This window comes from Lithobates pipiens, unplaced genomic scaffold (assembly GCF_037356315.1).
Source record: "Lithobates pipiens isolate NorthernLeopardFrog02 unplaced genomic scaffold, aLitPip1_a1.2 Scaffold_22, whole genome shotgun sequence".
NCBI classification, from domain to species: Eukaryota; Metazoa; Chordata; class Amphibia; order Anura; family Ranidae; genus Lithobates; species Lithobates pipiens.
In genome coordinates this window covers 276,103,686-276,118,511 of record NW_027507784.1, presented here as the reverse complement: position 1 = coordinate 276,118,511, position 14,826 = coordinate 276,103,686, and the positions used below count along the sequence as shown (strand labels likewise).

Genomic DNA, 14,826 nt, shown 5'->3' with positions numbered 1-14,826 from the left:
ATACTAGACCCGAAGGGCCTGGTATTGATTGGGGGGGGGCACAATAATTATTTTTTTACAATATTGTTAAAAAATGCCAGCAATTCAAATGTGATTTTGTTTTCTTTTAAATGTCAGGTTTTTTTTTTGCAGCAGGCCCTATACACGGTACAGATGCATGACTTTACAGGCAAACTAAGGGGACCCCACAGTTTTTCATTTTTATTGTTTCACTTTAAGCATCATTAACTCACTGCTCCTGTAAAAGAAAAATGTTTGCATTGATACATGCCCACCAGGGCAGTACCTGAGCTCCCACACCCCTTTTAGGGTCAATAACTTGCATATAAGCCTTCAAAATTGAGACTTTTGATTTTTCAAATTCGGGTCCCATGGACCTCAGTCTCCCTAAAAATAGATGTGGCTCTGGTCCTATAGAGCACCTCAGTGTTCTTGCTCCAGTCCAGCTTATCATCTATGTGCACCCCCAGATACTTGTAACACTTTACTTCATCCACTCCTCGGATGGAGACAGGGGTCCCCGGTGTCTTCCCCCTTCTCAAACATGTTAACGCACATCATAACTGGCATAAAGCCAAACGCTTTCAAATGCAGTTCTTAAAAAAAAAAAACATAAAATGTCCTACCCTTTAACATCTCCAAATGTTAAATGTTTCACATGAATCTTAAAAGTGTCTCCTGGATCTTGACCTTGATGTTGAAACTATCTTATCTCTGTACTGACATTTATAAGCTTTGCAGACAAACCAGAGATTTCTGGGCTAGGACATTTGTGGCTGTACATACAAATTATAAGAGGTAATCAGATATCCGCATTCAGATTTTGTTTTATAGAGTAAATTGTTTATTTTTAAATATCGTTTTGTATATTGATGAGTAATCCATGATTAAAAAGCTTGGGCTTATTGCTTGCCGAGTTCAAAAGATAACGTTAAAATACTTTAGTTCCAATGGTTTGATTCATGTAAATTCCTTTGCTGGTGTCAGAATCTCGTCAAGATGCAATCTTCGGCCATTTTGATTGGCTGGAGCAGGATGACGTCATTCGGTGCATGTGCAGGAGCGCAGTACATTCTACAGGGAATTGCTAACAGGCAGATAAATGTATTTTATTGCAGAAGAGACATGTTTTATTTTTTAACTTTTTATTTTTATTTTTTAACTTTGCTTCAACTTAATGTGCCCAGGGCTGTGTTAGGCTGATGTCAGACTGGCAATTTTGTAGCAGATACCAATTACAATGATTGACAGTGATTTGTAGCTAGTGATTTAATCACTAGGGAAGGGATGTTGCTGATTTGTTGCTAAGAAGCAGTTTGTTGGGCTACACGCTAAGCTAGTGCCATACCTCCCAATTTTCTGAGATGGTAACAAGGGACACCTATTATAAGGTAACCAGATTTTTTTTAAATGAAATCCGGTGACATATTCTTTTTTTCTAGTAGTAATGGCGGCAATATGTGACTCATAGCGGGACTGTGATAATGCAGCAGACAAATCGGACACTAATGCCGCATACACACGACCGGACTTTTTTGACGGACTAGGTCCGACGGTCTTCCTGAGGGACTTTCGGCGGAGTTTCGACTGACTTTCCAAACGAACAGACTTGGCCACACACAAGCACACCAAAGTCAGATGGATTTGAATGTGATGACATACGACTGGACTAGAATAAGGAAGTTCATAGCCAGTAGCCAATAGCTGCCCTAGCGTCGGTTTTCGTCCGTCAGACTAGCATACAGACAAACTGATTTTTCGACCAGACTAAAGTCCGTCGGAAAGATTTGAAACATGTTTTATTTCTAGGTCTGTCAGACTTTTGGGGAAAAAAAGTCAGCTGGAGCCCACACATGATTGAATTGTCCGACGGATTCCGGTCCGACGGACCTAGTCTGCCAGAAAGTCTGATCGTGTATATGTGGCATCAGTGACACTTTGTGGGAATCAGTGACACTAATGCAGTGATCAGTGCTAAAAATGTGCACTGTCACTGTGCTAATGACACTGGCCAGGAAAGGGGTTAACATCAGGGGCGATCAAAGGGTTAAATTTGTTCCAAATATACAGATATATACACACACAGTGGGGACAGAAAGTATTCAGACCCCTTTAAATTTTTCACTCTTTGTTATAATGCAGCCATTTGCTAAAATAATTTAAGTACATTTTTTTCCTCATTAATGTACACGCAGCACCCCATATTGACAGAAAAATACAGAATTATTAACATTTTTGCAGATTTATTAAAAAAGAAAAACTGAACTATCACATGGTCCTAAGAATTCAGACCCTTTGCAGTGACACTCATATATTTAACTCTGTCCATTTCTTCTGATCATCATTGAGATGGTTCTACACCTTCATTTGAGTCCAGCTGTGTTTCATTATACTGATTGGACTTGATTAGGAAAGCCACACCTCTGCCTATATAAGACCTTACAGCTCACAGTGCATGTCAGAGCAAATGAGAATCATGAGGTCAAAAGGAACTGCCTGAAGAGCACAGAGACAGAATTGTGGCAAGGCACAGATCTGGCCAAGGTTGCAAAAAAATTTCTGCTGCACTTAAGCTGCACTTAAGGTTCCTAAGAGCACAGTGGCCTCCATAATCCTTAAATGGAAGACGTTTGGGACAACCAGAACCCTTCCTAGAGCTGGCCGTCCAGCCAAACTCAGCTATCGGGGGAGAAGAGTCTTAGTGAGAGAGGTAAAGAAAAAGCCAAAGATTGCTGTGGCTGAGCTCCAGAGATGCAGTCGGGAAATGGGAGAAAGTTGTAGAAAGCCAACCATCACTGCAGCCCTCCACCAGTCGGGGCTCTATAGCAGAGTGGCCCCACGGAAGCCTCTCCTCAGTGCAAGACACATGAAAGCCCGCATGGAGTTTGCTAAAAAACACCTGAAGGATTCCAAGATGGTGAGAAATAAGATTCTGTGGTCTGATGAGACCAAGATAGAACTTGTTAGCCTTAATTCTAAGCAGTATGTGTGGAGAAAACCAGGTACTGCTCATCACCTGTCCAATACAGTCCCAACAGTGAAGCATGGTGGTGGCAGCATCATGTTGTGGGGGGTGTTTTTCAGCTGCAGGGACAGGGCGATTGGTTGCAATCGATGGGAAAGATGAATGCGGCCAAGTACAGGGATATGCTGGACGAAAACCTTTTCCAGAGTGCTCAGGACCTCAGACTGGGCTGAAGATTTACCTTCCAACAATGTTTATCCACCAACATTTACCATCCAACCTGACAGAACTGGAGAGGATCTGCAAGGAGGAATGGCAGAGGATCCCCAAATCCAGGTGTGAAAAACTTGTTTCATCTTTCCCATAAAGTCTAATGGCTGTATTAGATCAAAAGGGTGCTTCTACTAAATACTGAACAATGGGTCTGAATACTTATGCCGCGTACACACGAGCGGACTGTATGGCGTACTTAGTCCGTCTAAACACATTTCAGCGGACAATCCGCTCGTGTGTGGGCTTCAGCGGACTTTTTCAGCGTGCAGTCCGGCGTACTAAGAATTTCGGATTTTTCGAAATTCTGTCCGTCGTACTTTGGTTTCAGCAGACAATCTGCTCGTCAGTATGCTAGTTCGACGGACTAAGAATGGCGCATGCCCAGAAAGGATTTACACGGCGGAAGGATGCTTTGCTGTGTCTTGGACTTCCTATTTCTAGTCCCGTCGTACGTGCTGTACACGTCATCGCGCAAGCTTTCGACGGACTGTTTGTGCATCCGTGTGTGGTCAAGTCCGTTCAGTCGAAAGTACGACGGACTGTCCGTCGGATTGTATGACGAACTAAGTACGCCATACAGTCCGCTCGTGTGTACGCGGCATTAGAGCCATGTGATATTTCAGTTTTTCTTTTTTAATAAATCTGCAAAAATATCAACAATTCTGTGTTTTTCTGTCAATATGGGGTGCTGTGTATACATTAATGAGGAAAGAAAAATGAACTTAAATGATTTTAGCAAATGGCTGCAATATAACAAAGAGTGAAAAATGTAAGGGTGTCTGAATACTTTCCATCCTGCCTATATATATATATATATATATATATATATATATATATATATATATATATATATATATATATATATATATATATATATATATATATATATATTGGCAGGATGGAAAGTATATATAATCCTGTGCAGCGCCACCGCCCTGTAGCAGTAAATCTGCCTGCTATGGGGTGCTCGGCAACTGGTTAAGATCATCAGCATTAAGATAACACACAGGCAGCAGGCACTCTATTATGGCTCTGTCACAGTGTGTCACATAACATGGCTGCTGGGCGCTGATTTTGATAAGTGGTTGTAAACCCCCCTGAGACATTTTTACATATAGGTAAGCCTGGGACTTGAGCCAAAGCAGAAGAACATGCAAACAGGAGTGGAATGGGCATGTGCCCGAAACTGAAGAAATAGTCCGACCAGTACATGATCATCAGAAAGGGACACAGATAATGGGAAAAAATAACCCCCTAAGCTAGTAGGAGTGGTGGAGCGATGGTGTGTAATTCAGATTATTATTATTTTTTTTTTCATTCTGCACTTTTCAATTGCCTGGGCCCCTGTTCAAATCCAATCTGGGAACAAAACTTGGGACAGACTTGGTCCAGGGACAGTGTTCTCAGTCCGGGGACTGACCCCTGAAACCGGGGACGTCTAGTCACCCTAAGCTATTAGCAAAAGTATGTAGGAGAAATGAGACAGGTCGCTGCTCCAGGTAAGTAATATAATCCACCAAAAAGGAAGGGCTGGGTGCTTGCTCCGGCTCGCAACTGTGAACATGTAGACCAAGTGAGAAAAATTTGCTGCACACCAACATCCATCCAACAGGTTTAGTGAAAGACCAGGACTAACACAATGGACCAAGGGGTGACGACGTTTCACACACATATTGTGCTTCTTCAAAACCCTTGAAGAAGCACAATGTATGTGTAAAATGTTGTCACCCCTTGGTCTGTTGTTTTGGTGGCAGTCTTTCAATAAACCTGTTGTCCAACAGGCATAGGACATCTCGATTTTTGTGTATTCAGTTTTAGGGATATTTGATTAAGTCAGTTTGCCCCTGGTATAGTTAATTATGGATGCGAGTTCGCCATCAGTTAAGATGGCACGTACTGTCTGTTGCCCAGGACTCAGACCGAGGCTTAGTTTTAATTCTTGTTTATAATGCGGTGCGTCAGGACGCCGCCCGTGCCCCGTGACGACGTCCTGTAGATGACGAAATGCGTAGGGAGGAGGAGCGACGTACTGACGTCACCGCTACACGCTTCGTCCCGGAAGCTACGGCTGTTTGCAAGACCGGCCGGCTCGCTATATGCTGTAATTTGAACGTCTTATTGTAAGTGTTCATTTGTCCGTTTTTTGGATATAATAAATTTAAAAAGGTTTTTATGCTATGTGAGTTTTACTTGCCTTTTGGGTTACCCGCAATATATCTGATTACTGTGGATCACTCCTGAGTTGGGGAATACCTTTTGGTACCAGTCTGTATAAGCTGTGACGCTGTCCATTCTGTCTGAGGAGTTCCGGGTTCCGCCATTACTACCTTGGGCTGGGTTCATAGCCAGTTGCACTGTGTAGTCCCCTGTAATAAGGGACCACTGAGTTCTGGTAAGCTGCAGTGTGTTCATGTGGTGGCGGTCTTTCACATATCAGTGTGTATGGAAGTACCTTTATATTGAATCACGGACATTGAAAGACTTGCATATATATTTATATTATTTTTTATTTTTATTTTTGAACTTATGAATTTTTTGATTATATATCACTATTATCAATAACTATTGTAGTAACTTTATATTACGTCACTGTATTTATTTGATAACACTGTGGTTTTGCTCATTTGATTTATTATATAGGTTTTTTTATCATTAGGTAATTTTATGAGTAACACATATAGACAGTTTTTGGCTACAAATATTGTGTGGTCACTACTTAGCGCAGCTCCTTTTCTTTGTATATAGGACAGACCACCACCGCCATGCCGCCTTAAAGGAGAAATATAAAAAAATGATTGCTGTACAAATGTCACTGCCAGGGAAGAGGTTAACACTAGGGGGGCGATCAAGGGGTCGTGTTCCCTAGGGAGATGTTTCTAACTGTGGGGGCAGTGTAGTTACTGGAGGATGATACAGATTGTTGTTCCTAATCACTAAGAACAGCAAATCTGTCTATCCTCCCCTGACAGAACGGGGATCTGTCTGTTTACATTGACAGATCCCTGTTCTGTCTCTCTCAGGCGGGATCGTGGGTGGCTGGGGGACATCGTGGCCGCAGACCACTGCATAGGCTCTGGCGTCATGCTGTGGGCACACGCCCCCTAGTAGTCTTAAAGCGGCTGATGTACAATGACGCCAATTCACTCAGGAGAGCCAACCTGCATGCGGTGGCTGGTCCTTAGCTGGTTAAAGTGATTGTAAAATTGTAAAAGCTTTTTTTTTTTTTTTATTAAAATAACAAAACAGGTTTATACTTACCTTTCACAGAGCAGCCCTGGACCCTTTCTTCTGGGGTCCCCTGCCAGCTCTCTTGGCTAACCCTGTTCTTGGTGTGCTACCATAGCAAGCCACTTTCTATGGTGGCACACCTGCAGGCTCGCTGCTGAGCCGAGGTGCCTGTGTCCATAGACATACACAGTGCGGCTTGGCCTTGTCCTCACTCCCTGCTCACAGAATTTGATTGACAGCAGCAGGAGCCAATAGCTCCCACTGCTGCTTCTGTCCTATGAATTCAGGAAGATAGAGAAGACAGCTGCTAAGACAAGCACAGTGCTGGATTGAGTAAGGACTCAAGGTAAGTATTTAGGGTAAGGTGGTCAATACAAATGCTTGGGACATTTTTTACCTCAATGCAGGGAATGCATTAAAGTAAAAAATGTCTAGTCTTTATAACCACTTTATAGCGGAACTTGCCTCCCCCCATCTCTCCTCTGTGTCTCTATTAAAAAAAAAAAAAGGAAAAAAAAAAGGTGAGCGTGCAGATGTGCTGCCAGTCTCTTCCAGGCATGTGGGTAATGGCAGAGACCAGTGACACATCTGTGTATGAGTCACTGATTCCCATGCATGTGCACAAATGCCAACGGTCTCAGGTGAATGGCCACTATAGTGCCACATGCGAGCATGCATACACTAGTAACACACTGCCTCCTGGGATAGCTGTGATGTAGCAATCCCAGGAGGCAGTGGGGCCTGACCTAGGCTGACAAAAGTGCAGCCTTGCAACAAGCAAAAAAAACAGAATACATTTTTTTGCAATTAGGAATGAGGAAGGGGGGGAGGGGACATCGCTGTGAATAAATCGCATGTCTGATATCAGTTTTATTGTGACTTTAATGGTTTACATTTTATTTGCTTTCATAACTACCAAAGCCTTTGATATAGATATTTAAGATATTTAAAAAGGGCTAGGCTACCCAACCCGTTTAACAAGATTGTCTAGCCGTACAGCTCAGTGCTGCACTTTATTCTAAGAAATGCAGATCGTTAGTGGATTGAATGACTTCTTCTGTTAAAAATTCCACCCAAAATCATTAGGTAAATGTGTGCATTACAGTCTAAAAGAAAATCACTTTCTAGTCCAGGTATTGGATGATTTAAACTTGTATGATAATGTATGTGATCAGACATGTTCTGAATATCTGATGAGATTAAATAAAATGTGGCTTGTTTTATTTGACTGCCTAGTGCTGTATGCAGTGTCCTTGTATAATCATTTTTATTTGCAATTATAATGTGCATTTGTCACATTATTTGTCTTTATTAGTGATTTTTCATTACTAGTAAGCTCTTATGGATTGTGCTCATAGGTCTGGAATATTTATTATTTGTTACCAATAAAGAATGTATGGATTTAACAAGCCCATTCTGTCTTCCCAACTGATTCTAGATTTAGAGTTTTCTGATTTAAGCTGCGTACACACGTGGCGGACTGTCTGGCCAACTTAGTCCGTCAGACAATCCGACGGACAGTCCGTCATACTTTCGAATGAACAGACTTGCCCACACACGGCACTTTTTGAGCGGACTAATACGGCGGACTAAGTCTGCCATACTATCCGCCCTACTTTTGAAATGAACGGACTCGCCCACACACGCGGAGGAAAGTCCGCTCATTTCGAGCGCGTCTCCAGGTAGGCGGGGCCCGCGAAGGAGACGTCGCTGACCCCGCCGCCTGGTATGGACTTAAAGGGGAACCCCAACGCCGAAAAAAATCAGCGTGGGGGTCCCCCCAAGTCCACAACAAACCCTTGTCCGAGCACGCTACCCGGCCGGCCAGGAAAGGGGGGCGAGCGAGCGCCCCCCCTCCTGAGCCGTACCAGGCCGCGTGCCCTCAACATGGGGGGGGTGCCTTGGGGAAGGGGGGGCCGCGCGCCCCCCCACCCCAAAGCACCTTGTCCCCATGTTGATGAGGACAAGGGCCTCTTCCCGACAACCCTGGCCGTTGGTTGTCGGGGTCTCCGGGCGGGGGGCTTATCGGAATCCGGGAGCCCCCTTTAATAAGGGGGCCCCCGGATACCGGCCCCCCACCCTATGTGAATGAGTATGGGGTACAATGTACCCCTACCCATTCACCCGTGGAAAAAAAGTACCAAAAAAAAACACAACACAGGGTTAAAATATTTTATTGCACAGCTCCGGGGGTCTTCCGTCTTCGGGGGTCTTCTCGCCGGACTCCTCCGCTATCTTCTTGTAGCTCTTTTGCTAGCGGAGGAGTCCGGCTTTCTTCCTCGCCGCCGGCCTCTTCTCCCGACTTCGGGGGTCTTGTCCCCCTCTTCGGTTCTTCTGCCGGGCCACTGCGCCTTCTTATAGCTCTTTTACAGGCGGTGGCCCGGTCTTCTGACGCCGCCGTCACCGCCGCCTTCCGTTCTTCTTCTTCTTCTTCTTCTTCTTCTTCTTCTCCAGGAGATGTTGCCTCGACGATCTCTCCGGCCGGAATGCCAGGGACGCGCTGCGCGGCCATTTATATAGGGACAATGGGGCGGTGTCACATGGCTTTATGTCACATGGGTTGGTCACATGGGTTGATGTCACATGGGGACTATGACATCGTAAGGGGGCGGGGTCACCATGTGACCAACCCATGTGACATAAAGCCATGTGACACCGCCCCATTGTCCCTATATAAATGGCCGCGCAGCGCGGCCCTGGCATTCCGGCCGAAGAGATCGTCGAGGCAACATCTCCTGAAGAAGAAGAAGAAGAAGAACGGAAGGCGGCGGGGACGGCGGCGACAGAAGACCAGGCCACCGCCTGTAAAAGAGCTATAAGAAGGCGCGGTGGCCCGGCAGAAGAACCGAAGAGGGGGACAAGACCCCCGAAGTCGGGAGAAGAGGCCGGCGGCGAGGTAGAAAGCCGGACTCCTCCGCTAGCAAAAGAGCTACAAGAAGATAGCGGAGGAGTACGGCGAGAAGACCCCCGAAGACAGAAGACCCCCGGAGCTGTGCAATAAAATATTTTAACCCTGTGTTGTGTTTTTTTTGGTACTTTTTTTCCACAGGTGAATGGGTAGGGGTACATTGTACCCCATACTCATTCACATAGGGTGGGGGGCCGGTATCCGGGGGCTCCCGGATTCCGATAAGCCCCCCGCCCGCAGACCCCGACAACCAACGGCCAGGGTTGTCGGGAAGAGGCCCTTGTCCTCATCAACATGGGGACAAGGTGCTTTGGGGTGGGGGGGCCGCGCGGCCCCCCCTTCCCCAAGGCACCCCCCATGTTGAGGGCACGCGGCCTGGTACGGCTCAGGAGGGGGGGCACTCGCTCGCCCCCCTTTCCTGGCCGGCCGGGTAGCGTGCTCGAACAAGGGTCTGTTGTGGACTTGGGGGGACCCCCACGCCGATTTTTTTCGGCGTTGGGGTTCCCCTTTAAGTCCATACCAGGCGGCGGGGCCAGCGACGTCTCCTTCGCGAGCCCCGCCTACCTGGAGACACGCTCGAAATGAGCGGACTTTTCTCCGGGCGGGAAAAGTCCGCTCATTTCAAAAGTACGGCGGACTGGCACACACATGGGCGGACTGTCCGCTGAAATGCGAGTCCGACGGACTGTATTACGGAAATTACGAAATACTTAGTCCGCCAGACTGCACGCTGAAAAAGTCCGCTGAAGCCCACACACGAGCGGACTGTCCGCTGAAATGTGTTTCGGCGGACTAAGTTGGGCAGACAGTCCGCCCGTGTGTACGCGGCCTTAGGCCGCGTACACACGGGCGGACTGTCTGGCCAACTAAGTCCGTCAGACAATCCGACAGACAGTCCGTCCTACTTTTGAATGAACGGACTTGACCACACACGATGAACAGACAGTCCGCTGAAAGCTTGCGCGATGACGTGTACAGCACGTACGACGGGACTAGAAATACGACGTCCAATACACTGCAATGCAACCTTCGGCCGTGTAAATCCTTTCTGAGCATGCGCCATACTTAGTCCGTCCAACTTGCCTACTCACGAGCGGACTGTCCGCTGAAACCAAAGTTGGACGGACAATATTACGGAAATTCCGAAAGACTTAGTCCGCCAGACTGTCCGCTGAAAAAGTCAGCTGAAGCCCACACACGAGCGGATTGTCTGCTGAAACACGTTTCAGCGGACCAAGTCCGTCAGACAGTCCGCCCGTGTGTACGCGGCCTTAGAGTTTCTCTAAAATTAATAAATGTGTACAACCTAAATTGAACCATATTGAAAGACAAAGCATGTGTGCATCAGTATCACATGAAAGAATAAATGATGGGGCTATGTAAGCTCTAAGACTGAAAGTAGTGTAAACCCTAACTAGATACTACTAGCTACTAGGTGGTTTGTTTTATTACAATCGCCATCTTTTTTTTCTTTTTATAAAGTACTGTGTTCACCTTTATTTTTATCCATCTCAGGGCTGCTGATCACCACCGCCCCCCCCCAGGCTATTTCAGCAACTTCCTGTCTACATGCATTCTTTCCAACAACAGCTGCATGTCTGGACAGGCTTCCCGACAGTGACAAATGAGGAAGAAATGGATTCTGGACAGCCGCACTCCGATAAAAGCCTTTATTGTAAGGAATAGTCAACGTTCATGTGACAACAGAAGCAGGAGGCTTTTATCGGAGTGCGACTGTCAAGAATCCATTTCTTCAATATTGCTCATGCTGAGCCTGCACCTGGCTTCCACTTTGAGGAGGGCGTTTTCTTCAGTACACCACCTGGAGCGGTTCACCCTTTTGTTCTAGTGTTAAATGTAGATAATGCCAGCATAATATCTCTTGGCTTGTAAACTCTAATGCCCCGTACACGCAGTCGGACTTTCCGATGGAAAATGTGCGATTGGATCTTGTTGTTGGAAAATCCGATCGTGTGATCCATCAGACTTTTTTCCGTCAGAATTTCCGATACACAAAGTTTGAGAGCAGAATCTAAAATTTTTTGACAACAAAATCCGATCGTTTAAACTCTGATCGTGTGTAGACAATTCCGACAGACAAAGTGCCACGCATGCTCAGAATAAATTAGGAGACAAAAGCTATTGGCTACTGGCCTGTTTATAGTCTGGTCATACGTGTTCTACGTCACCGCGTTCTGAATGATCAGATTTTCCGACAACTTTGTGCGACGGTGTGTATGCAAGATAAGTTTGGGCCAAAATCCGTTGGAAAAAATCAGACGGATTTTGTCGTCGGAATGTCTGACCGTGTGTACAGGGCATAAGAGAGGTGAGACGGGTTGTTCACGCTTAGTGCAGTGACTGTCAGTTTTCCGCATTGGATGAATGCCAATTCTTTTCCATGTGCCCTGTTCGCACTATAACACGGAGGCCCTGTGCAGTGATTTCTGCATTTTACCACAATACACAGGTAGGCTTGACACAGGGCTGGCCCAAGACATGGTGCTGCCTGGGTCCAAGAATGAAATGCTGCACCCTACCCCCAAAAAAAAATTATGGTCACCAAAAGGCCCCACATCCATTAACGTGTACCATGAGAGGGTGTGAGAGGGAGGGAGTGAGAAAGAAGGGGAAGTGAGAGAAGGGGGGTTGAGGGAAAGGGGGTGAGTGAGAGAGAGAGGAGGAGCTGAGAGACAGAAGGAGGGCTGAGAGACAGATGGGGGGCTGAGAGACAGAGGAACAGGGACTGAGAGGAGGGTGAGAAAGAGAGGGGGGCTGAGAGAGGGGCGGAGTGTGAGAGAGAGAGAGAGCGGGTAAGTGAGAGGGAGGGGGGCTGAGAGACAGAGAGGGGGGCTAAGAGACGGGGGGCTGAGAGAGTGGAGGGTTGAGAGAGAGGGGAAGACAGACCACATAACCCTGTCCCTATCTGCCCCCCCTGGCACGCTCTGTGTGCGTATGTAGGTATGTGTAGGATTCCCAGTACCTCATGGCCAGCGGTGGCAGTGCACAGTCTTCGTCTTGATCCAGAGGTGCTCTCACTGCTCTGCTCCTTCCTTGTGCTTCCTTGGCAGCCTCCACCACCCACCTGTCCTCTTCCTCTGGGCCCACGGTCAGCCTGTCCTCCAGCCCAGGCCTTACTGTTGATCTTTGAGCAGAGAGGAGGCTGGAGGAATCCACATTCTGGGAGAGCCTGCTCCTGCTCACATCTTCGGTCGTCAGGGAGGGGTGGAGCTCTTTACCCTCCTGGGCTCTCACATGTCTAACTGCCCTCCTCGCTGACCACCTTCCTTGAATCCACACAGCCTTGCTGCTGTTTGCTGCCACTGAGCTCTGCATAAAAACAAGTGGCTCAAGAAGCAGAGGCTCTGCCGCACCTCTCAAAATGCCGCCTGGGTTTAATGGACCCAGCGAGACCCATGGTAGGGCTGGCATCACACAACGTGCTACTAGGTGGTGACATGAACAAAGTGTCACTTGTGTGCACTCCCAATAAAAGCAAAAAAAGTGAAACTAACCCAGATGGCAAGCAATTGAGCTGCAAGTTTTAAAATTATTTGCTAAGCTTTTGCTAGACATGCCAGGCTTCACAAGTTTATTGCACAATTGCAGCAAGTCCGCATTGCATGACTCCAGATCAACTTTCTCTCTCAGTTCCAAAAACCCCTCCGCCAACTAAGGGCCTACGTGCAGGTAACAATCCCAGCATGGTGTCCCAGACTGAGCAGCCCGAGCCGCCTACCCTGGGGACTGAACAATTTAATGCCCTCATGCAAGCCATCATGGGCTGCCGGACCACTCTAATGGCAAAAATTTAATTAATGCAGATGGAGATGGGGTTAATCAGGCAGGATATGGAAAAATATCGGGATAGACTCTCGGAAGCGCAACTGAGGATTGGAGACACTGAAGACACAGTTCTTTAGCATGATGCCTCCCTCTGTGCGATACAAGTCAAGATGAAGGCAATGGAATCCCACGCTGAGGAGCAAGAAAATAGGAACTGTAGAAACAACCTACGACTGGTAGGCCTCCCTGAGGGAGTTGAGAGCTGCGATCCAGTGGCCTACACAGAACATCTACTGTGCGCGATCCACCTTCAGGTGCCATTTTCTCCCCAATTCATGGTGGAAAGAGCCCACGGGATGTTGTCTGTCAAGGGCCCTCCTGGTACCTTGCCACGTACCTTTATATTCTGGCTGTTGAAGTTCAGAGATCATGATTTGGTCCTGCGGGAGGTGAAAAAACTGAAGGAGCTGTGCTACAAAAATGTGAGGATCATGTTCTTTCCAGATTATTCTGTGGAAACGCAGCGACTCCGCAGAACCTTCGACCAAAGGGTTAAAGTACAACATGATGTTCCCAGCCCGACTACGTGTAGTGAATGGTGAGTCTACTCTGTACTTTACCTCCCCAGACTAGGCTTCTTAATGGCTTGAATCCCTCCCCCGGGTCTGTTAATCCTGTTTGCAGTACCGTTTGGGTTGCCCTGCTCCATCCCTTCTACTTACTTCCCCCGTGTTGTGCCCTGTTGACTTCTCCAAATACTAATTCAGACTAACATTCTCTGCTGTGGGGAACTTACCTGGAACACTGGAGACTAACGAGCCTTGAAACATTGGCCTGGGTCCCCTGGGGCTAAACTAAACCTAAAGGTAACAACCTGTACCCGTTTGCCATGGGAGATCCTCTACTGGCCATCCTACCATGATAATTCACCCCCCCTGGGCTCTGACAGGGTTTGCTGTCCCCCAGACCCTCTGCAGTGCTATGTCAGAAGGCTGGCTGCTTTCCTGCCCAGTTTGCTAATTCCTCAGCAGATATATCCCTTGACTCCTAGAACTATGGGACTTGAGCGCTCAGTCCAGCTGCTTACGGGCCTCAGGGGGGTGTCACTGGTTCCCCTCTCTGTATGGACATGAGGGGCCTGTAGCTGTGGGTTGTATGCAGCTCTCCTTGCCCTACTTGACCCTCATGGAACTCTGACGTGCTCGCCCAGGCGGGCCCCATGTACGGTGTTAAGTCTGATCACATAGGAAAAAAGGAAAATGGCGCAAATTACCGACCAGGCATTGAGAGCAAAAAACTACGTATACATAATGATTTCTTAACATTCAATATGAGAGGTAGTGTATATATATATACACACATAAAAAAAGAGAAGAGAGTCCCAAATGGTAATGATGAAAAAAATTATGATAAAAAATTGTATAAAAATGACGATAAGCACCAGCGGCAGCTCCCTTGGGAGTAGAAGCAGTTACTTTGAAAGACAAAGTGAAAAGAGACAAGGTGCGCCAATCTGCAGTATCAAACAACTTTAATAGGTAGGTATAAAAAGGTGGCCAAATGGCTACTCACAATTACTCAATAAGAGTTAGGCATGTAAGCTGTTCATAGGAGATCTGCAGCTGTTCACAGTGGGGCATCCCAAGGATATGGAGAGAGCTATCCA

At 46.9% G+C, this 14,826-nt stretch overlaps 1 protein-coding gene across 2 annotated transcripts in view; it reads left to right on the top strand.

Moving 5' to 3' along the window:
* The window catches only part of LOC143924659 (uncharacterized), an 82,387-nt gene that overhangs the window by 15,958 nt on the left and 51,603 nt on the right, over positions 1-14,826 (top strand). Inside the window, exon 1 of one of the 2 annotated variants that reach the window (XM_077449062.1) lies at positions 1,373-1,391. The exons of the other annotated variant lie outside the window; for it this stretch is intronic. The gene's annotated coding sequence lies outside the window, so the exon portion shown is untranslated. Of the gene's footprint in view, positions 1-1,372; positions 1,392-14,826 lie in introns of those variants that run through there. 2 annotated transcript variants of the gene reach the window in all.